Source organism: Bubalus bubalis, chromosome 15 (assembly GCF_019923935.1).
Source record: "Bubalus bubalis isolate 160015118507 breed Murrah chromosome 15, NDDB_SH_1, whole genome shotgun sequence".
Lineage (NCBI taxonomy): Eukaryota > Metazoa > Chordata > Mammalia > Artiodactyla > Bovidae > Bubalus > Bubalus bubalis.
The window spans coordinates 30,439,413-30,462,667 of NC_059171.1; the positions used below are offsets into that span (position 1 = coordinate 30,439,413).

Consider the following 23,255-nt stretch of genomic DNA (forward strand, 5'->3'; position numbering starts at 1 on the left):
CAATTCTCCGGCACTCAGTTTTCTTCACAGTCCAACTCTCACATCCATACATGAACACTGGAAAAACCATAGCCTTGACTAGACGAACCTTTGTTGGCAAAGTAATGTCTCTGCTTTTGAATATGCTATCTAGGTCAGTCATAACTTACCTTCCAAGGAGTAAGCGTCTTTTAATTTCATGGCTGCAGTCACCATCTGTAGTGATTTTGGAGCCCCAAAATATAAAATCAGCTACTGTTTCCCCATCTATTTCCCATAAAGCGATGGGACCAGTTGCCAGGATGTTCGTTTTCTGAATGTTGAGCTTTAAGCCAACTTTTTCACTCTCCTCTTTCACTTTCAACGAAAGGCTTTTTAGTTCCTCTTAACTTTCTGCCATAAGGGTGATGTCGTTTGCATATCTGAGGTTATTGATATTTCTCCCAGCCATCTTGATTCCAGCTTGTGCTTCTTCCGGCCCAATGTTTCTCATGATGTACTCTGCATATAAGTTAAATAAACAGGGTGACAATATACAGCTTTGACAGACTCCTTTTCCTATTTGGAACCAGTCTGTCGTTCCATGTCCAGTTCTAACTGTTGCTTCCTGACCTGAATATAGGTTTATCAATAGACAGGTCAGGTGGTCTGATATTCCCATCTCTTTCAGAATTTTCCACAGTTTATTGTGATCCATGCAGTTAAAGGCTTTGGCATAGTCAATAAAGCAGAAATAGATGTTTTTTCTAGAACTCTCTTGCTTTTTTGATGATCCAGCAGATGTTGGCAATTTGATCTCTGGTTCCTCTGCCTTTTCTAAAACCAGCTTGAACATCTGGAAGTTCATAGTTCATATATTGCTGAAGTCTGTCTTGGAGAATTTTGCACATTACTTTACTAGCATGTAAGATGAGTGCAATTGTGCGGTAGTTTGAGCATGAGCTTTCTGTTATAAGGGTTGTGTCATTGTGAACTGGAGGGCATATCTATTTTTATTATGAATTGCTACAAGGTGAATGCCTTCCCAGGTGGTGCAAGCCGTAAAGAACCTGCCTGCCAATGCAGGAGAGCTAAGGAAATGTGAATTTGTTCTCTCAGTTGGGACAATCCCCTGGAGAAGGAAATGGCAACCTACACCAGTGTTCTTGCCTGGAGAATCCCATGGACAGAAGGGCCTAGCAGGCTACAGCCCATAAAGTCACAAAGAGACTGCAACTGAGCAAGAACAAATATTAGTTATATTACCATGCCGTCTAATCTACTGAGCATTACAAACATAATTGGTTTGTATTGGTTGGTTACAGAGGAGGAGTATAACATACAATTCTCATTTAGGTTGATTATGCACAAATTTATTGCAAATATAAAAAAGAGAGAGATAAAAACCAATTAAGTACAATATAACATCTATACTAGAAACTGGTGGCCCTTGCTTTCCTACAGTTTTTTTCTGTTGGATAAAAGTCCTAATGAGTTTTGGAAGAAATAGTAAAAAGTAACAATAACAACAAAACACTTTAAAAGTTAAAAGAAACACACTTGTATTAATTTTATTCAATAACCGTTACTGTGTAGCACTGTAGACTATGTTGTAGTTAGACAGCAATATGCCTCAGTAGCTAAAACAGGGGAGTTGGGGAGTAGATATCCACTGGTTTTATATAGCAAGTTTAATGTTCTTTTTGATCCAAAAAAGAGAATGGATGGTCTATTCACAGCTCTATTGAAAACTCACACCTTTCCAAGAGAACTTCTTCTTACCAAGAGAAAAGTAACATCTTTCCCTAATAGTCACAGAGAAACACCACAGAATGTTACTCAAAAATTAGAATTCACTCAGGGCAGAGGATTAGGTAGTAAGTTACTGTGAATCAAAAACAGAAATGAATGAAAATATCTAGCAATAACTATTCATAAGCAGTTTACAAACATGTTGAATGGAAAAAAAAAAAAAAAACCTCCTGACAATACAATTCATAAAGAGCATACTAAAAATGAGTTTTCTGCAATCACATAAGGAGGTACAGAGAGTATGATATCTGTTACAAAAACAAACAAACAAAAATCCAATCATGGCACAAGAATGATGTTGAAAAAGGAATCTGTAATTCTTGAGTAAGTTTTCCAGAAATCATAATAAATATTAACTTTATTCCATAATTTTATTGACTATCATGTATGCATGTGTGTGTACTCGATCATGTCCAACTCTGTGACCTCATGGACAGTAGCCCACCAAGGTCCTCTGTCCATGGATTTTCAAAACAAGACTACTAGAGTGGGTTGCCATTTCCTTCTCTTGGGGATCATTGAATTGAACCCACATCTCTTGCATCTCCTGCACTGGCAGGTGGATTCTTTTCCACTACACCACCTGGGAAGCCCATGTATGACTAAGACATCATTCTTAGTGCTGGGAACATAGAAGCAGATCAAAAAGACTAAAATTCCTGCTTCTGTATATTCATATGGGAGGAGAAAGTTTTTACACAAATAAGTGAAACACATCATTTCTTGATGGTGATAGATTCTGTGAAGTAAAACAATGCAGGAAATGAGAGAACATAGGTGCTTTGTTTTTGATGGTAAATTTTTTAATGGTGAGAATACATGAAATATAAGATTATATGCAGATTGAGAGAAGAGTAAATATGAATTCTTAAGGCATGTAGGTACTTTGCATGTTTATATAACAACTAAAAGGCCATTGTGACTGAAACAGAATGATCCAAAGGTAGAGTAGTATGAGATGAAATCAGAGAGGCAGTGACAGGGCTTTGATTGTGCTAAACAATTTGATTTTTTCTATAGCAAATGCAAGTTAAAAAAATGTTCTACTGACAGAAGGCTAATAAAAATAATAGTTTTATTATTTAAAAAGAAAAGTTATTCTGATGTTTACTAAAAATGGTCTACCTGAAAACATACATTAAGTTATGTCTATAAGCTTTCTTTCCATTCTTTTTCAATTAAAAACTCTACTTTGGCTAAAAATTACTGACTCTTGAGATAGAAGCACATCAATTAATTTGTCCACTTACCATCACCTACTTGCTTGAGCACTAGATCATCTATGCTTTCTCCTAATTAAGGACATCATTTCAGCTATTGTCTTTTCTTTCCACTACATCATAATTGTTTTTACTCTCTATGTTCATACCTATCATGTTTCAGAAATGGTATTGTTTCTCTGAATTTTAAAATAATGCTTCTCTTGATTCTGTTTCCCTAACTACCATTCCATTTCTCTAGCATTTTTTTTTTTTGCAGTCAGTCCTCTAAAATGAACAGTCAATAATCCATGTGTCCAATTCCTCACCTCCTACTCTCTCTTAAAAGCATTCTAGTCAACCTCTTCCCCAACAACTCCACAAAAACTGCTATTGTAATAAACACCGATGTCTTTCATCTTATAAGATTCAATAATAAATTCTTGGTCCTTCTCTCATTACTCCACTATGCTATATTACCCTGTTGGTTACCCGCTTCTCTTTGGCATAACTTTCTTCATTGACTTTCAAGGCATTGTTCCCTTTTTCTTTGTCTCTTCCTTTTTTTTCCAATAGGAGGAAACAAAGGAAAGAAAGAGGGTCATGGAAGTGAGTGAGATGTTATTTTTTTTCCCAGAGAGTCAATATATATTAACTAAAATATGTATACAAAACAAAGGGATATATTTATTTATCTAGAATTGTTGAAGTAACAGCACCCAGAAAACTGAAAATACAAATGATTTTAGAATGTTGCCTGTAGGGTAAGCAGGAGAGAATGATACTGTTTTTATTATAAGTTCTTCAGTTCTTTCTACCATGTGGACTTATTCCTTGATAAAAATATTTTAAAACAAGTTTTTAAGTACCATATGTAATAAAAAAAAATACACTTACTTCAGTTGGAAAATGGAGTGACTAAGATAGATGAGAAGTAACAAAAGTACATCAATTTCATAGTTTTCACTGCTGATGTCAAAAGATACTGCATAACTTTGATAAGTCAACAATAAACAGAGGTGTAGGTTTAGGTGTAAAGTTATGGTGGCAAGTGGTATAAAAATTAAAAATATTAAATGGAAAACTTGTTATTTGGGGACAAAGGTGTGGAGATGAATGGGAGTCATAGCTATTTTTTTGTGTTTAATTTTTACTTTAAAAATATTTTTATTTTATTTTTAATATAAAAGCATGTATTGCTTTTATAGTTAAAATAATTCAGTTTTATAGAAAAGGCTAAGTAAAAATTAAAATTAAATATTTATAGAAGAAATATATCTCTTTTACTATTTCTGGAAGGGATGACCATAATTGTATCCCAGGGTCATGACTGATACTTAAGCAATGTTGTTAAATAAAACTGAATTAAATTGGGGGGGTGAGGAAGGCCTCATCACAAACATGTCAAAAAATAGTGCACAGAAACAGCTCAAGAGCCTCTATACACAAGAGATTCTTCCTGAATTTCTAATATGGTTTAAATGATTTTATAAATGACCTGCCTCAGTGGAAATAACATGTAGGAAGTCTCAAAGGAAATCTACATAGAATGGGAACAGAGCTATTAAGCTGCTGTTAGGAGTTATCACAGGAAATGCCTATACACACTTTACAAAACCTTGCCAACTTATGTAATACCAGCAAAAAGTTTGCTCACCCTCAATACATAAGGAGTTTTAAGGATACTGAATCTTAAGTGTTCCACTCACTATCCCAATTTTCCTTGTGCTTACAAATCATCTAATATTTAATTGACTAAATTGCTTATATTTGTGCTCTTTATGAGGAAAAAAGGTGAATATAAATTGCCAAAATTTATCTTGAAATATTAAAGTAGTTTTGGGAAGAAGAATGGACCTTTGTGGCTGGAGAAAGGCTGAATAGGAGAAAAGTATGATGAATAATGCAAGGTGCACATGCAGAAAGTACAACACACTTGATAGAAAGCTGTTGGAAAGTAGCCAGGGCAATGAAAAGTACACATACTGGCAATGGACAAATTATATGACCACTGAGGATTCTCTGTTCACTCAGGATAGACATGGTACAGAGTGGTTGAGGAACCTGATTCAAAAAGAAGAAAATGTTGAACAGAGGTCTAAGTCCAGAATATAATCAACTCTAGTCTAGTCTTTCACGATGAGAGCCATTATAATAGTGGAGATAAAAGTCACTTTAGATCTCCTTTCAAAATACACAAATCTACAGTTTTATCCAAAAGATGGAGAGAAGCTGAGATTTTAGGGATATGAATTATGGTGAGAAGAGAAGCTTTCATTTTCCTGAGAGCAGTAATTTCAATGGTTTACTAGGAGAAAATACAGTAATTACTGTATCAGAGAGATCTAACGGGAAAAGAGAAACACTCTGTTATATAGACAAGAAGGATTAATACAGGAAATTAAAAGTCTGCAAAACCAGACAAGAGCTAGGAGAGTGATGGTCAGGACAGGGAAGTGGCTTCTGACATTCAGAAAATCAAGAAGTGCGAGAATCACAGGGAATTGCTGCTCAGCTTTGTGTAACTTCAAAGTAGGCAAGTGGAGAGAGAAGGCCATGAACCCTCTGGCAAAACTATATGTCTGTCACTTGATAAAGTCTCGGAACTCATCAGCCTGTTGAGAGATAGCAGCTTTTGTTTCTTTTTTGCCTCAAAAGTCTCTTGTGAGTGTCTCCCATTTGAGAAATTGGTACTGAACAGGGGAGTCAGCCATGTATAGATGAAGACATGTTTGCTCTCTTCTCCAAATGAGAGGCGCACATCCTCAGCAACTACTGTTAGCTCCCATCACCTAGCTCATCACAAAGTCTCTTGACATCCTTACAACTTAAAGCCTACATGAAAATGCTAACTGCCACCAACATGCGCATGTGTGCTCAATTGCTTCAGTCGTGTCAGACTCTTTTCAACTCTGTGGATCATAGCTGATCAGGCTCCTCAGTCTATGAGATTCTCCAGGCAAGAATAATGGAGTGGGTGGTCATGCCCTCCTCCAGGAGATCTTCCTAACCCAGGGATCAAACCAGCGCCTCTTATGTCTCCTGCACTAGCAGGCAGGTTCTTTACCACTAGTGCCACCCGGGAAGCTCAACTACCACCAACATGCCTTATATAAAATTGCAGAGAAATAGAAGAAAGAATAAAAATCAGTCTCTATATATGCAGATACTTCTATAACAAAGCAAGGGAGAAAACACTGATAGCTACCTTTTTTTTTTTTTTTTTCCCTGTAACTGATAATTTTCAGAGCCATTTTCGGTGTCTCCATCTATTCACCAAGCATTTCATATTTTGCCCTCAGCTGCTGTTTCAATTGGTCACGATGTTGGGACCCGGACCTTTATTCCTGAAGTGTCTGAGCCATTTATGAACCTGTTGATTTATGTTGTAATGTTTCGTTAATTTATTTCTCTGCACAAAAGTATTCACTGGCCATCTGCTAAATCTACTGGTTTCTATACATATTCCTTCTTGATCCCAGTGTAAACCAGGGACTCTTTTCCCCATTTATAATCAAGATCAATCAACAGAGCCAATACAGCAAATCCTTTATTTATTTATCTGTTGATGGAATGGTTTAAGCAGCTCAATGCAGTCAGGGGACAATCTTGGCCACAAGGAAAACAGAACTGTTGCATCCCCTGGGGGACTTCCTTTGTCCTCTTAGAAAGTGACCTCAACTAGAGCTCTGGTGATTAGAAACGTATATATTGTGAGTGATTTCTTAAGTGTAATAGTAAGGGATGCCACTTCACTTCTACCCTCAGTGTCCTTGACTGTGTTCTGGGTTTGTGAAAAAAGGGGTACAGTTTTCCTCCATTATCCAAAATAGAGCATCCCTATGAATCCTTCTGTAAGCCATAAAGAAGAAAGTGAAGAAGCAGCTACCTTAGGACACATCTTGCTAATAGATGCACAAAAATAAATTGAGATAAAGCACAGATGCTACAGACACAGTTTGAAGCCATGGTGACCTGATGCTAAGATGCTGAGTGTAGTTCCCAGGCAAGGAGCTTGGTGGTTCCACTCTTAGTGCCTAGGGGCCACACTGCCTCTGTAACATCTCATACATGCTAGTCACTTCAGTCATGTCCCACTCTTTGTGACCCTATGGACTTTAGCCTCCCAGGCGCCTCTGTCCATAGGGTTCTCCAGGCAAAAATACTGGCGTGGATTACCATGCCTTTCTCCAGGGGATCTTCCCAACCCAGGGACTGAACCCATGTCTTTTACATCTCCTGCCTTGGCAGGCAGGTTCTTTACCACTAGTACCACCTGGGAATCTTGCTGCAAAACAAATGCTGAACTTCAATTTTACCTTTCACTTTTTTTTTTTTCTTTTAAAGTGAAAGGTATAAATGGGGCTTCCTTGGTGGCTCAGACAGTAAAGTATCTGCCTACAATGCAGGAGACTTGAGTTTGATCTCTGGGTAAGGAAAATCCCCTGGAGAAGGAAATGGCAACCCACTCCAGTATTCTTGCCTAAAGAATTCCATGGACAGAGGAGCCTGGTGGATTATACTCCATGGGGTCACAAAGAGTCAGATATGACTGAGTGACTAACACTTTCACTTTTTTTGTAAAAGTGAAAATTCTCTTTAGATTTCTTTCAGTTAGTGAAAACAGGTACTAAGGTGGATCCTTCATGAAAACCAAGTGACGTGAAGCAAACTTTTGAAAAGTGGGGACGCCTTACAACATACTGGTCTCTTGTTCCAAGTATATACTCAATGCTTACGTTACAACGGCTCATCAGTCTTGTAAGAGCTGACTCCCGTCAGGTGTCCAAAGCAGCTGCAGAGCTTTCTCTTCCCTGGTGCTCAAATAACCAGTGATAAAACTATTTTCATGTGTTCCTATTTTTTTGTTGTTGTTGTTGTTGGCAAAGTAATGTCTCTGCTTTTATTTTTTTTTATTTTATTTATTTTTAAACCTGAAACACTGTATTAGTTTTGCCAAACATCAAAACGAAGCCGCCACAGGTATACATGTACTCTGCATCCTGAACCCTCCCCCCTCCTCCCTCCCCACACCATCCCTCTGGGTCGTCCCAGTGCACCAGGCCCAAGCATCCAGTATCGTGCATTGAACCTGGACTGGCAACTCGTTTCATACATGATATTACACATGTTTCAATGCCATTCTCCCAAATCATCCCACCCTCTCCATCTTGTTATCAAAAATAACAAATCCAGAATAGGAAATTCTGTCACTGGTAATGTAGACAGGAAAACATTTTTCCATTAAGTAACAATATGGGAGCCCTTTCACTAACTCTGTTTTAATTCTTCATGGAAGAACACTCTCCAGAAGTAGGAAATCTAAGAAAAATTCTTAAGAATATAATTTATTTTACCATCTGCTTTTCTTAGAAAATAATCAGTTAATAACATAATTGCCTTGACAACATATTCTGAGTTGTGCATATGCTATCCTGGAAGACAAAATTCATTTTTTTTTTTTTAATTTCAGAAAGAGTGTTGAAGTTTTTTATTCTATTTCTGATTTTGTATTTTGGAAGCATCTTATATTTTGAACTCCACCCCAACTTATTCATTTCAGCTTTTAAACTGTAGCAATTTTTAGTACATTGACACAATGAGTAATAATGTATCATACTATATCATAAAGAGTTTTTATTACAGTGCCTCAATTAATTTTTTGCTTATTATTTCCCATTAAAGTTTAAAGAACAATGTTTTACTTGATGAGAATATTAAAGAATGAGAATGACTTGCTAATTTAAGTACCCATGATTCTTGTGGTATATCTATCTATCTAACTATCTTCTGGATATATTTAAGGCAGGTTAAGGATAAAGACAGGCTTCCCTTGTGGCTCAGCTGGTAAAGAATCCATCTGCAATGTGGTGAGACCTGAGTTCTATCCCTAGGTTGGAAAGGTCCCTTGGAGAAGGGAAAGGCTACCCACTCCAGTATTCTGGCCTAGAAAATTCCATGGACTGCTCCTGGGAAGAAAAGCTATGATCAACCTAAACAGCATATTAAAAAGCAGAGACATTACTTTGCCAACAAAAGTCCATACGGTCCAAGCTATGGTTTTTCCAGCAGTCATTTACGAATGTGAGATTTGGACTATAAAGAAAGTTGAACACCAAAAAATTGATGCTTTTGAACTGGAGAAGACTCTTGAGAGTCCCTTGGACTGCAAGGAGACCCAACCAGTCAATCAGCCCTGAATATTCATTGGAAGGACTGATGTTGAAGCTGAAGCTCCAATACTTTGGCCACCTGACACGAAAAACTGATTCATTGGAAAAGACACTGATGCTGGGAAGATTGAGGACAGGAGGAGAAAGGGATGACACAGGATGAGATGGTTGGATGGGATCACCAGCTCAATGGACATGAGTTTGAGCAATCTCTGTGAGTTGGCGATGGACAGGGAAGCCTGGCTTGCTGCAGTCCATGGGGTTGCAAAGAGTCAGACATGACTGAGCAACTGAACTGAGGGATAAAGACCTAAATATATGACTAAAAGAATTAATCAATACCTCTATTGGTTCTGATTTTCAGGAAGAATGACAGATCGATGAAGCAAACAGTTTTGAGATAAAGGAGGCTTTGCGCATTGTATTAAATGGTACAAACATCACCTGTCTTTGATTATCTATCCTAGGTGAAGCTGTCTGCACCACTGAAAGGTCAGTGATATCTTAATTATGACATGACAAAAAAATTCTCTACTAGGATCAGAACTCAGATTTCAGAATAATAAAGAAAGCGCTAATGGCAAGTTCATAAATTTACATTGTGTTGAATTATGGACAACTGATGTTATGAATTCTATTTGGTCCCTACTAGATCAGTGGTCCCCAACCTTTTGGCATCAGGAACAAATTTCAGGAAAGACAATATTTCCACAGACCAGGGTAAGGAAGATGGTTTCAGGATAATTCAAGTGCCTTATATTTATAGTGCACTTTGTTTCTATTATTATTACATCTGTTCCACTTCAGATTATCAGGTGTTAAATCCTAGAATCTGGGGACCCCTATACCACATGATAAGATCTTTGTTAGCAATGTTTCAAGAGTACCAACTGAATAACAATCTCATATAGTGACAGAACATAATACTGTGATAGTACATCCATTCTGTATTTGATTAATATATAGGGTTCCTTATGCTATTCAATTTGAAAACCATAAAGTTGATTTTATTTTGAAAGCATTATTTTATAATATATTATTTGCTCTAATAACATTTATGCTATTCACTGTAATTTTCTTAGTTGGAACAAAATTTTGACTGAAAAATTCTATTTTTGAGCAAACTCGTGTCTTGTAATAGCAATTATTAGCCTGAGAATAGCAGCTATTATTTATTTAGTGTTGTATGTGTCAGGCACTTTTCTAAGTACTTTAAATGTGTTCCTTTCAATAGCACCAGGAGATACTATTATTAACTACATATTACAGATAAGGAAATGTAGGCAAAGTAAGTAACTTATGAAAGTCACACTGCATGTAAGTATTGAGCTCCAAATCCAAACCATAAACCATGCCATCTGATTCCAATATTAAACTCTTAACCACCACAGTCACTGCTATCCCTCAAATACCTCCCACCCCCTGGAATATGAGCCTATTCTATCACCAATTTTGTTAAAAATAATTTGAGAATATTGCATGGCCACAAATAACAACCAATATAACATGTGTGTTCTAAATAAAAACTTTCAGGAGTAAAACATTTTTACTAGCAGAAGGAGATGAAAGTGTAAGTCTGTCTTTTAGTCTTCAAGAGCAGTCAGAGGTTGGGGACAGAACTGCTCACTATTAGAATGGACTAAAATGATCTCAGGCAGATACTTAATTTCAGTTTTGTTGGAACAAAATGAAATGTAAGTTTTTGTTTTCTTTTTTGTCCTTAGCACTATACTATGTTAGATTATTGATAACTAAAAGGTTTAGTCCATAACTTTTATTAAAAGCTATTACATATAAATGCAGATCATTTATTAACACAAAGGGATTTAAATAGCCCTAATGGAAACTGAAACCTATTAAACTAACAGTGTATACTGCATTGTTCTGGGACCAAATAAATATGGCATAAATTAAAATATATATATATTGTTACATTTTTCCTTAAACTTCAATGAGTTCTTTTGTAATTTGTAATTTAAAGTGATTTAACATTTCTTGTAGTCATGTGTGCATGCTAAGTCACATCAGTTGTGTCTCATTCTTTGTGATTTTATGGACTACAGCCAACTAGGCTCCTCTGTCCACGGGATTTTCCAAGAAAGAATACTGGAGTAGGTCGCCATGCCTTACTTCAGGGGATCTTCCTGGCCCAGGGATTGAACCTGCATCTCCTGCAATGCAGTCAGATTCGTTACCAGCTGAGCCACTGGGAAAGCTCCCTTTTGTAGTTGTATTTCCTCTCAAATCTCCAGCATTAATCCCCAACTTAAGCAGGAAAAGCCAAACAAGTGCTGCTTTTTTAGGAGAATGGCTCAATAGGCCCCAGAGAGTCCTAATTTCAACATGTTTGATTTAAAAGTCTTATGAGGCATTGCTAACTTACTGAGGAGAGTTGCACCCTCCTCGAATGGGCTTTGCTAGTACAGGAATTTCCATAAGAAAAAAGTAGAGGGCCAATTAAGAAGTCATCCATATCTTATTTTTTTTTTTTTTTTAAAGAAGTAGATGCAATCTTTGTTTCAATTTACTAGGGGCACCTTCAAATTACCTCATTGAGTTTCCTAATTTATTTACTAACATGAAGTCAACTCAAGATTTACTTACTGGTAGGGCCATGCCATAGTTTCATTTATTTCTCATTAAATGTGCTGTTGACAGACTCACTTACAAGAAATATCACCAATGGAATTCCTAGTTCGGCTTGAAATAGATTGCAATTATCAATTTTGATATAAATAAATGCTGTAAAGCATAAACATATATATGTTCATAAATATATATAAAAACTACATAGGTAATTTAATCGTTTCACCCCTTTTCTTTTACTGTCTGACTTGTGTCACCTCTTTTCTTTTACTGTCTGACTTGTGAATTGAACATTTAGGCTTCAAACAAACAACTAAAATCTATATTAGAGGTAGGATCTAGAATTATTTTTCATGATAAACCCTACCTTTAATAAAGAAAGAAAGAGTGAAGTCATTCAGTCGTGTCCAACTCTTTGTGACCTCCATGGACTGTAGCCTACCAGGCTCCTCCATCCATGGAATTTTCCAGGCAAGAAGAATGGAGTGGATTGCCATTTCCTTCTCCAGTGAATCTTCCCAACCCAGGGATCAAACTCTGGTCTCCTACATGGCGGGCAGACGCTTTACCGACTGAGCCACCTGGGAATAGCCAAGCATAAACTAAGCCATTGATATTTTCCAAAATTCTGGCTCCTGTAATTTTGTATCAGAGCTGTTTTGGAAGTTGTTAAAAATACTTACAAAAAATGTGTTTTTTTCTGTGTTTAGTTCACATGTTTACAACTACAATGTAGGAAATATTTTTGATTATACATTCATATTGGTGAAACACTTTTGAGCATGCCCTCTTATCTTTTTATCATTTGTATACAAGTGCTACTGTATTAATACATCGTACTCCATGCATGTGTTATGTACATGTCATACTTCCGAGTTACAGTTAATGAGATTGGCTCCATCATATTGTCAGTGAAACTCTACTTGACTGGAGCCATATATCTTGAAGATGAACATTTTAGTTAATAAGGTGAACTATGTGAACAATAATGTATTTATGATTATTTCCCTTTAATATGATTATTTTTTTCCCCTTGAAAAGTGATAATTGTCAACTACAGCCTTCTGGTCTACCTCCTATTAGCAGTAGAAGTCATTTAGTACAGTTGCTTTGCGTAAGTTACCACCAGATGGCATTCTTGTGTCTTTGATCATGCACACATTTCTAAACTAAAAACTGTATTGTGGTTCTTGTTAAGTTCTTTGAACACATTATTTCACTTCTCAAAGTATTCATAGTATCATAATAAATAAAGGGTACTGGACTAGATGGTTCAATTCAAATATAGACTATTAATATTACCAAACAGCTGCTCTGTCCATGGTACTATACTAAATGTGCTGAGGAGGTAAATAAGTGAAATATCAACACCTTTAACTATTTGTAGATAATAAGCAGCAGATTTCTTTATCTGCCTTCTAGTTAATTAAATTGTCAGATTCTATGTTGTTTTCTATTTTGTTTGTAAACATATTGAAAGTAAGTAGTCGGATACCACTGAGTGACTTCACTTTCACTTTTCACTTTCATGCACTGGAGAAGGAAATGGCAATCCACTCCAGTGTTCTTGCCTGGAGAATCCCAGGGACGGGAGCCTGTTGGGCTGCGGTCCATGGGGTCACAGAGAGTCGGACATGACTGATGTGACTTAGCAGCAGCAGCAGGCAATTATAAAAGCTTCAATGTGGGATTCTAAGAACTTTATTATATGTTACTCAAAATTAATTTCCTAATTGATTTCACATAATATAATCCTCACAGATTTATCAAAGTTTTTTTGTTTTTGTTAATTAGCTGGTAGGCTTTTGGCTGATTTGTGTTAGTAAAGCAGGGAATTTATGCTTTATAAAGATAAATTTGGAATAAGAAGGCATATACTAGGGATACAAAGAACAGTTAGAAAACTATAGTTAATCAAGTAAATAAATAAAAATAGGTAGCTAAGATGAGTATATATCCCTCCTTCTGAGAGATGGGATCATTTCAACAAGTAATTTAGAAAAAGAATGGTTAGGAGGTAGAGTAGAAGATGATTCTGAATTTCTAGGATAGGTGACAGAAAAGTTAGTGAGTTATCACCTGGGGGGTGGGGAATATGAAAAAAAGGTTTTAGTAAAATGCATAGAATTTGTTTTGGAAATATTGAACATAAAGATTAGTGGTGATGAAAATATTAACAATTTGATATGGAGTTCTAGAAAGAGGTGAGAGATATATTTTATAGGGAAAATCCTGTCAAATATACTTAACAAAATCAACAGTGAACTTTTTCTCCTTATTTTGTTCCCACAATATGTTTTATTAATACAACAAATATTTTTGAAGTTTAATTTAAATTTTGAAATTTAATGACCATATTACATGAATAGTAATGTGTCACCTATCATCTAACATCTGTGAATTGAGATGTTAAAATAATGTATCTGAGTGGAAAATAAGGATATTTATTTCTACATTTAGTACAGAAAAAAACATACCTATTAAATATTATTTATTTTGATTTAAAATAAAATGGAAATGATGGAACTTCACTGACAATCCAGTGTTTAAGACCCCTTGATTCCACTGCAAGGAGCACAGGTCCAAACCATGATTGGGAAACTAAGATCCTGAAAGCCATGTGGTAAGGCAAAAAATAAATATAAGATGGAAATATTGGCTATTAAATTCAATTTTTATGTTACTTATTGAAATTTGTCATTCAAGTGGACAGAAATCAAATTTTAGGTATGGAGAATAATTGTTTCAGGTGGGAATTATATTACTTTCAAAGTGCTATCGTATTATACATTGGGCTCTGGACAGGATTATGAAGTATAGATGCTTCTCTGATTTTCTCACACATGAAACTCTTTTTTTTTTTTTTTTTTCCTTGCTGTTGCTGCTGCTGCTAAGTCGCTTCAGTCGTGTCCGACTCTGTGCGACCCCATAGACGGCAGCCCACCAGGCTTCCCCGTCCCTGGGATTCTCCAGGCAAGAATACTGGAGTGGGTTGCCATTTCCTTCTCCAGTGCATGAAAGTGAAAAGTGAAAGTGAAGTTGCTCAGTCATATCCAACTCTTAGCGACCCCATGGACTGCAGCCTACCAGGCTCCTCCATCCACGGGATGTTCCAGGCAAGAGTACTGGAGTGGGTTGACATTGCCTTCTCTGATTTGTGCACTAAGGAGGATTTAAAGGACTTGTTGAATGTATGTAGAGAGAACAGCTTCATGTGTAAGTAAAAAAAAATTTAAATATATTGTTCGTGATTTTATATAAAATAAATATATAGTTCTTTGAAGGTTTAATAAAAATATAAAATTAGAACAAGGCAAAGAAGAAAAGTATTCCAAAAAGTAAGTTTCTGAATAAAGACAAATTACTTTTTTCTAAAAATTCATGAGCTTATACTTTGATTAAATGTAATTTGGCCTAATTTTATCTTACTTTAAAAGAAGTATATTAAGAATACTTAATTTTTTCAATTTATCATATTTATGCTTAATAATAAACTTGGAGACTAAGTATTCAAAAGTTTTTCATTTGTTCAAAAATGTTTCACTTGTTATTTCTCCTACTAAGTTATCATTAAATAGCTAAAATTAAGACATTTATGAAACATTTTATTGTTCAGTGCAGTTCAGTTCAGTCACTCAGTCATGTCCAACTCTTTGCAACCCCATGAATCACAGCACGCCAGGCCTCCCTGTCCACACCAACTCCCCGAGTTCACTCAAACTCATATCCATCGAGTCGGTGATGCCATCCAGCCATCTCATCCTCTGTCATCTCCTTCTCCTCTTGCCCCCAATCACTCCCAAAATCTGAGTCTTTTCCAATGAGTCAACTCTTCGCATCAGGTGGCCAAAGTACTGGAGTTTCAGCTTTAGCATCATTCCTTCCAAAGAATACCCAGGACTGATCTCCTTTAGGATGGACTGGTTGGATCTCCTTGCAGTCCAAGGGACTCTCAAGAGTCTTCTCCAACACCACAGTTCAAAAGCAGCAATTCTTCAGTACTCAGCTTTCTTCACAGTCCAACTCTCACATCCATACATGACCACTGGAAAAACCACAGCCTTGACTAGACGGACCTTTGTTGGCAAAGTAATGTCTCTGCTTTGAATATGCTATCTAGGTTAGTCATAACTTTCCTTCCAAGGAGTAAGTGTCTTTTAATTTCATGGCGGCAATCACCATCTGCATTGATTTTGGAGTCCAAAAAAATAAAGTCTGCCACTGTTTCCACTATTTCCCCATCTATTTCCCGTGAAGTGATGGGACCAGATGCCATGATCTTCGTTTTCTGAATGTTGAGCTTTAAGCCAACTTTTTCACTCTCCTATTTCACTTTCATCAAGAGGCTTTTTAGTTCCTCTTCACTTTCTGCCATAAGGGTGGTGTCATCTGCATATTATTGTTAGAAGTGAATTAATTTTTAGTCTTTACTCATGCATTTACTCTTTGAAAAGATAAAATATGATAAGATAAGCACATTGGCCCTGGCCCTTTCTGCCTTTATTTCTGAGCTATACTATGACATTCTGTAAGTGCGTGCATGCTCAGTTGTGTCTGACTCTTGCAACCCTTTGGACTGTAGCCCGCCAGGCTCCTTTATCCATGGGATTTTTCAGGCAAGAATACTGGGATGGGTTGCCATTTCCTCCTCCAGGAGATCTTCCTGACCCAGGGATCAAACTCACATCTTTTGCATTGCAGGGGGAGTTATATAAATGATCATTTCTGATGTATCAAAATGTGAAGATGATATTTTGTCATATACTGTTTGCACAATGGTGATTCTTCTTAAAAACATGAATTGTTAAAATATGTAACAACAGTAAATAAAAGAATAGCTAAGGATTGGTGAAAATTTGTGGAATATAACCAACTGAATTGTTTTTAGTAATCAGTAGAGAAGTCTGTACTGTAACAATCTTGAACTTATTTTCAAAATATTTTATATGTTCAAAACAATTTAAAATATTTGCTCTTTGCATTAGTAAGTTTGAAAATTACAGTACCTTTACAAAAGCGGTCATTGAACAAATTTGTGCAAAACAGTTCATACTTGACATAGCACCGTGGCTGTGGTTGGATAAAAGGGCTAGCAAAAGACTCTGAATAATATGTGAGGGAAGGACATCCCAGGACAATTATATAAGATGAACAAGGAAGGGAGACCTAAAATAGTTTATGACTTGTTCCAGAAGCAAGGTATCATTGGTGCTTATAGGTAATGAGGGAAATGAGGGAAAGGGGGTCATAGATTTAATCATGGAGAACCTTTAATACCTTGATGAAGATATCAGATTTTACTAGAGATAAATGTTATACAGTAAAAGTAAGATGAAGAGGAAGTAACAGGCCAGGACTTATATTTCAGATATTCACTCAGAGCTGAAAAGAAAATAGTTTAAAGAGAACAAGGAAATCAGATTGGAAGATTTTTTTTCCTCTCTTGTTATTTTTTTTTTTTAATTTTTTGGTGCCAACAATGTTCCATTACTTTATTATTTTTTTTCTTTCTTTTAAAATTTATTTATTTTAATTGTAAGCTAATTACTTTACAATATTGTAGTGGTTTTGCCATACATTGCCATATATTGACATGAATCAGCCATGGGTATACATTCAGGCATGAAATGGTGAGGTACTGAGACTGAAAGAATACTAACAAAGGGATGGATCCGAGAAATAAGTAACAAACAGCTAGGTGGAGGAACTGGTGAGAGAAAAAGTGAGGGGTTTAGGATGACACTAAGGTGAATATGATCATAAAGTATCTGAATTAATGAGACTGTTTTTTTTTAAATCAAATCTCTGAGTGAGGATATACTTTTTCTTGGATGACTGAAAAGTGAACCCTGCAGTCCAGTGTGTGGAAAGTGACTAGAGTCCCTGGCTTTCCATATGAGCATCATGCTGTAGTTTCTCATCCTAATTTCTAGGGCATATGTTCATTCTATCTCCTTGCTCTTTATTCATTCTTCAATCCATGAACATTTTCAAAGGGTTTACCATGACGAAGGGCTTATATGCTGGCTTTTTTCCCTTGCACCCTATTCTTAAATTTCTATTTTAATTTCTCATCGGGAAACCTTTGTTAATTTACACAAGTTCCTTTCTTTGCATCTGGACTCTCCCTATTGTCATTTATTTCTAATCAGATTTCCTGGATATATTTTCCAAATGCTTATTAAAAACTCAGGAACTATTATAAGCTTCAACTAGCACTACTAGCTAATCATTTCTGAGGGAAACTAATGCAGCATCTCGGAGAAGGCAATGGCACCCCACTCCAGGATTCTTGCCTGGAAAATCCCATGGACGGAGGAGCCTGGTTGGCTGCAGAAGGCTGGAGGAGCCTGGTAGGCTGCAGTCCCTGGGGTCGCTAAGAGTCGGACATGACTGAGCGACTCACTTTCACTTTTCACTTTTCGCTGTCATGCATTGGAGAAGGAAATGGCAACCCACTCCAGTGCTCTTGCCTGGAGAATCCCAGGGATGGGGGAGCCTGGTGGTCTGCCGTCTATGGGGTTGCACAGAGTCTGACACTGCTGAAGAGACTTAGCAGCAGCAGTGCAGCATCTAGAGTTCTCTGTTGCTGAGTGATCTGGACCACAAACTCCTCTCTAAAGTATTTTGTTTCTTTTATGCCCTTTAGCCAGCCCACCCCATACTGTTCTCATTTCCCTTTGATCCTTCCTTTACTGAGTTTTCTATGATGAAAATATTTCTATAGGATCTGTAATTGTACTCAGTTCTCAATTGTGAACAGTTCTCAACTCTGTGTACCCTCCAGCAGTGAGAAAGGAGCTGGGGACACAGATTTACTCTGTGAGAAAACATTTACACACTGTAACCAACGTAACATAGAAAAAATTAACCTACTTGACTTGGCTCTAATCCATGTGACTCCATGCTTGGAAAATTAATGGCATTAAATTTTTCAGAAGAGAGTACACATGTTATAAATGTGTTATATAACATATAAACACATGTTATATATGTCATGAAGACAGATGAAACATAACACTTAAAGTAGAACAAAGGTCACTCACTAAATCCAGAATCAGAAATCAACTTCTCTTTCATGCTTTCCTGTGTATTTCTTTTTTATATCTTCTAGGAATTTTAATTTGGTAGGTTATATGATATATTTTGATAATACACACACACACACACACACACACATATCAATAGGTTGCTGCTATAACAAAGATGTCTTAGAAACTCATACCTGAGAAAATTTATTAATGACGGCTATGCTGTCACTTTTTAAAAATCAGCATCTTTATTACTTCATAGAGTAGACAGTAAATGGTAAAAGCAAAGCCCTGAGAATGCATTTTTGTTGTTCTTCATGGTGCCAAGGGTAGAAAGGATGATTTCCTTTGATAGTTGGCCACTTTGCTCTGGCCATGGGACAATTTAATTCAAAAGGACAAGCAGCACCAGAGAGACAGAACTTATGTTCTAACTTGAAAGATCAGTCTTTCTAATGGTACAGCAAGCTGCCATCATTAAGAACTCCACTAATACAATTTTGTAAAGTTTAAAAAAAAAAAAAAGAACTGGGGTGTTTAAATCCCAGTTCAAGTACTTATTAGATTTGTAACCTTGGGCAAGATAGTGAACCTTTAAAACAACTGCAAAATGTAAACAATGCCTTAGCTTTTAAGCCTTTTATAAAGATTAAGGGAGGTCAAGAGTAATAGACAAGTACTTAGGGACTTTGTCACAGACTGAATGCGCAATAAGTGGTGGAGTGATTTCTGATAATTTTCCTGCGATAGAAAACTTTGGGATTCCTGAAGTAAAAATAAAGTAAGAAGATTTTTTAAAAATATGCAGGAATAATTCTGGAGAAAATTAGATATTATGAAGCTATATATGAACAAAGAATGGAAAAGGATAGTGTGGAAACAAATTAAGTTTATAAAAATGTATAGCAAAAGGCAGTCTTAGAAATGACACTATAATGATTTGACATTGGGCTAACTTGAAGGGGGAGAGTGATTAATCTTGGCAGCAGAAATGCATAACAACACATAGTTATGTGGCCATATACAACTTACTTCTCATCTGTAGAAACCGGTTAGTAACAATAACTATGCCACTAGGACTGTATGAAGTTTAAATTAGAGTTAATGTAAGTACAACACTAGATGCATGCTTCATATCTACTGACTGCATTGTAGATATGACTGTTATAATTACTTCAAATAATGCCCGATTGTGTAGATACCTAAATAATTTGCATACAATATCTGCTTAAATATTGACTCATACTTTAATTGATAGTATCAATTTAAATTATTTTCATTAATTATCTTCTATTTTATATCCATTGAATGAAGTTTTTTATTTACAAGACCTTTCCCTTCTGTTATATTATTATTTCTTAGAGTTCACTGAGCAAGGGTTTTATATATCTGAACTTATTAAAACAGTTCCTAAAACTAGCTGTACATTAGAATCCCCTAGGGAAACTTAAGAATGCTAATCTCTGGATCTACTTTAAATGAATAAAATCAGATTCTGTCTCCAGAGAATCTGTCTCCAGAGAAGGGGTGTATTATTAAACTTCCCCAGGTGATTTTAATGCACAGCGAGGAGTGAGAATGTAGTGTTGTAAAGGACTTTGACATAGTTTCTGTTCTTCCTTCTTTCAACTATAACTTGCATTATTTACAATGATATCTACCTATTGATATCTATTTACCTACCTATTTTTGACTGGAGAGTTTCACACCCAGAAGGCATTAATAAAGTTTTGATAAATATATCAATTTTCTCTGGTAAATATAAGGCTTCCCTTATAGTTCAGTCAGTAAAAAATCTGCCTACTATATGGGAAACCCAGGTTCAATTCCTGGATTGGGAAGATCCTCTGGAGACGGGAATGGCAATCCACTCCAATATTCTTACCTAGAGAATCCCATGGACAGAGGAGCCATGGAATCACAAAAAGTTGGAAATGACTGAGCAACTAACACAAATATATCAGTCAGGATCCTGGCAGGCAACAAATGGCACATTGAATCTGGGTGTGGGCTGCTGCTGCTGCTGCTAAATCACATCAGTTGTGTCCGATTCTGTGTGACCCCATAGACGGCAGCCCACCAGGCTCCCCCATCCCTGGGATTCTCCAGGCAAGAACACTGGAGTAGGTTGCCATTTCCTTCTCCGTGGGTGTGGGCAGAGGGTGATAAAACTAGCAAATAATGCTGTTCCTTGGGCTAGCGACAGCAGGAAGCTGCTATCATTTCTTATACCTGTCTTTTTATCACTTCAACAAATATCTCCCCCTCACTTTTAGCTAAGAAACTAAAACCCACAAAATGGTTGTTACTAATCTGCTGCAATATATTAAGGCCCTGTCAATGAAAGAAATGGTACATTTACTTACATTCAAGCACAAACTTATTATCTCTTGGTCTTCTCACACAGAGTTTATGACCAGTATTTTGAGTAACACTGTACAAGATTATCCACATCAGCATAAGAATTAGCTGAATATATTCCATGTAAAACCAAAACAAACAATCAAAAACTTCCTTTTGTCCCACATTTCCCTCCAGCTATAATCCTTCTACAGAGCTGTGTTTATTGCCTCTAATTTCTTTTATGGAGCACTCACAAAGTTATTTCAATCAGGCTTTATCAAGTCACTCATTCTGTCAAATCAGTAATCAATTTTCAATCTTCACCTTCCATGAATTTTCAGTAGCATCTGTTTTCAGTAACATCTGACATAGTAGTTCATCTCTGCCAACTTCTACTCTAAGTTATTGATTTAGAGTATTGTATATACAACCACCAATTCCACATGCCTCTTTAAAGACCAGTCAACATTTCAAACTTATTATATGCAAAACAGATTACTTATTTTTTGTCCCTGAACCTGTCCTTCTCATCATCTTATCTCTTCTCACAGTTACCATGTTTGTTTGTTTTTTTTTTTTTTTCCTCCCCAAATCCACACCATTCTCTCATCTGGACTCTTGCAATACCCCCTTAAGTACTCTCTCTGCTTATCTTCTTAAGGTATTTCCTTAACACATCAACCAAAGGGATCCTTATGTAAAGTTTAAAAATAAAATAAAATTTAAATATATATATATATATATATATATATATATATATAATATATGTTTATTCTTCTTCTCAAAACCCTACAGTGACTTCTCAATTCTGGATATAATTCAAACCTTATGAAGATCTATATGATCTAAACACAGCTCCCTCTACAGTTTCCAACTATCTCTGTGATATCATCTCCTACAACTGTCCCTTGTAGACAGCCTCATGGCCACATTGGGCATTTTATATTTTATGGAAACACTTTAATGTTACTCACTTTTCAAGAGAGACTTAAAAGGCAATCACTTGTCAATGTTCAAATTTTTCGTCACCGATTTAAAAGACAATGCTAAATGTTAAATCTTATGAATTGTATGAAAATGTTAGAAATGATATTGGATATATATGTGAGCTTTCATCATGTATTCCATGTCTGCAATCATCACAAGCCACATGATTTGATAATAATATGTGTGATGAGTTAGACCTTAGAAATTACAATTTTAGAGAAAATTTCATTTTTTGACTGTCTTCTAATGAATCCTCATTTGGCTTTTTCAGTGTAAAAAGTCTTTTGAGAAGTGGCAACCCCATCATGGCAGCATGAGACATTTTCTATTCAAACTGTCATCAGTAAAACATTCATAACTCAGCAAAAGTCCCTCTACCCAACATACCAGGGCCCTGGAAAATTCCACATACCTGCACATCAAAAGGCAGTTGGATTGGGACTCACAGAGGTGGTGGAACCAGAGGAATAGTGCAGATGGTGCTTGTGATACCAGACAGATGGCCAAGGCTGCTAAGTCTACTAGCCCCAGAAAACCTGGCAGCATCAGGAGAGGCAGTGCATGACACTCTGACCCTCCAGCCACACCCAAACACCTGGCCACCGGAAATAGCAGCAGTGGCAGTTGAGTGTGATCCCAAGCTTTCAACTGCAGAGGTGCATGTGACAACAGGCCCTCTGCTGCCAGTGTAGTGCTTACAAGCACAACAATTCTGAAGAGGCATCTGTAAGTCCAAATCACACCTTCCACTTCCCCTGCAGCAGTGTAGCCAGTAACTCAGGAAACTCCTCTTCCCACCCCAGCCGCCCCCAGGATAGAGTTCAGTCATTCAGTCATATCCGACTCTTTGTGACCCCATGGACTGCAGCACGCCAGGCCTCCTTGCCTATCATAAGCTCCTGGATCTTGCTCAAACTCATGTCCATTGAGTTGGTGATGCCATCCAACCACCTTATACTCTGTTGTTCCCTTCTCATCCTGCCTTCAATCTTTCCCAGCATCAGGGTCTTTTCCAACGAGTCAGTTTTTTTGCATCACGTGGCCACAGTATGGGAGCTTCAGTTTCAGCATCAGTCCTTCCAATGAATATTTGGGACTGATTTCCTGTAGGATTGACTGGTTGGATCTGCTTGCAGTCCAAGGGACTCTCAAGAGTCTTCTCCAAC

The 23,255-nt window shown here is 36.7% G+C and overlaps 1 protein-coding gene across 2 annotated transcripts in view; it reads right to left on the reverse strand.

Moving 5' to 3' along the window:
• CSMD3 (CUB and Sushi multiple domains 3) overlaps positions 1–23,255 on the reverse strand; it is a 1,458,322-nt gene that overhangs the window by 604,203 nt on the left and 830,864 nt on the right. The window lies entirely within an intron of this gene.